Source organism: Echinops telfairi, unplaced genomic scaffold (assembly GCF_000313985.2).
Source record: "Echinops telfairi isolate 266 unplaced genomic scaffold, ASM31398v2 ScPeMD7_52;HRSCAF=179, whole genome shotgun sequence".
NCBI lineage: Eukaryota > Metazoa > Chordata > Mammalia > Afrosoricida > Tenrecidae > Echinops > Echinops telfairi.
Window position 1 is genome coordinate 442256 of NW_022103950.1, and position 1980 is coordinate 444235.

Consider the following 1980-nt stretch of genomic DNA (forward strand, 5'->3'; position numbering starts at 1 on the left):
CATCTATACATACACACACTTCTCACTATACTTTCATTTCTCATTTTAAAATTATACCCCGAAAAACCCACCAGGAAGTCTTGGTGATTTTCTCAGATGTTCAGTTTGGTAGGGTGGTCACACATGTCTAGCTAACACATGAAATGTGATTAAGAGAATTTAAAAACTGGATATTAAGTTTTGTATTTTAAAAAAAGTCACAAATTAGTACCATCAAGTTATTGCTAACCTATTTAAGGAAGAAAATCTCAAAAAAAAAAACTGTTAAGGAGTTTTTAATAACTTGGGGGAGTTACGTAATTATGGTGTAGCTTAATTATTTGAGTAATTCACAGTGGAATCGAATCACTATCAGCATAAAGGTGATCACTGAGGTGGACATTAGATATACCACTACCATTCTCCAACTCCTTCACCATTTTTAAATCCAACAGTTCCCTGTGCTTCACTCCCAGCTCAGCTGGGTTTGACAACTCCATCCACTAGCTGCACAGACTCACATCACACTCACAGGTATGTATTTAATTGGGGGTGGAAACAGGTTACACATTAGGGTCAAAATTAATTTGGGCGATGAAAGTTAAGAGAGTGAACCGGTTCTTTATTTAGAAAGACGCTCCGAGCGAAGTCCCTTGGTCCAGCAAGTAGCGCAGGAAAGTCTCGCCCAGTGAGGAGAGTGGTGGGATTTTAAACCAGGAGCTTAGGAGGGTCCGGTTGTGGAGGGGTTAGGGTTTCAGCTGCTGGGAATTTTCCACTGTGGCTTTGTTCCTACTTAATCTAACCGTTCAGCCATTACAGGTGGGAAGGAAACACGGTTATTCCAGCAGCCAGTTCCCAGAATTGTCTGCCAGCTTCGTTTCCTGGTACTGCAGGACTTGAGGCCCTTTAAAATGATTTTTTTTTTAAAGGAGTAAACACATAAAAAATAATCAAACAAAAAACATGTAATAAATAGCTATAAATTTCTTGCTTCAACTAATTTAAATAGAAGTCTGCTTTAAATACTTTTCCTTTTTCTATAGAAAGAATTCAGCCTAAACTCTGATCAATACCGTCATTGTCTTTCAGCCAGAATTTTTCAGTGATTATTTTTGTGGCAATATCTCAGTCAGTACCTATATACACATCTATATCTTTAGATCATATTTCCTTCCATAAATTCAAGGTGTTTGCAACCTGCAGCACTCTCTACAAAGCTTTTCACAGCGAGGAAAAGTCAGTGTGAGCCCAGGCATAAACTAAGCTGAGGGAGAAAGGTGACCTGCAGGAGTGATAAACCACCACTTGGACCAAGGGAAGAAGGCAGTGAGAACAGGAGCATGGACAGGGACTGCATACCTCTATTGCCCATGGCAGGAAACCTTCAGAGATAATGCCAAGTAACACCCTTGACAATAAGCATGAATGCTTCAGCCCAGAGAAAATGTTGCTGTGTGATCCACAAAAGTTGGAAGACAGTGTAAGCCCAGCAGACACCTCTCCTGTATGTGATGGGAAGTTTCAGCAGGGGGCTCTCCGAAACTATTGAGCCCAACACCAACCCTGGGTACTGATTCGTGGGAGGAAAAATAAGCAGCTTATTTTTTTGTGGTTTCTTTTAACACCAGATATAGCCTTTTTTTTAGGATTTTTAAAAATTCCAACTCTAATTATAGAAGATAATGTTGAAGTACCTTTTACTGCTTTCCAAATATTCTGAAAGGAGTTATAGGGATGACATACACTTGTTTCCCTATGTGTTCAGAGGTATGAAAAAACCAGGTAGGCCTGGTCTTGACTCCATTACATGGTGAACACAGCGACTGTTTGCTTTCACTAGATCATCTGGGTACTTCTAATGTTAATGGACATAAAGTTACATGACACATCAGATATGAACAGATGTTCACAGGATTGGTAGAGTGAAGCCCTCAGAGAGAGGACTGTGTTCTCCCAAGGACACCACCGTTACTTTTCTAATGTGAGTTCCAGAGCCAGGGA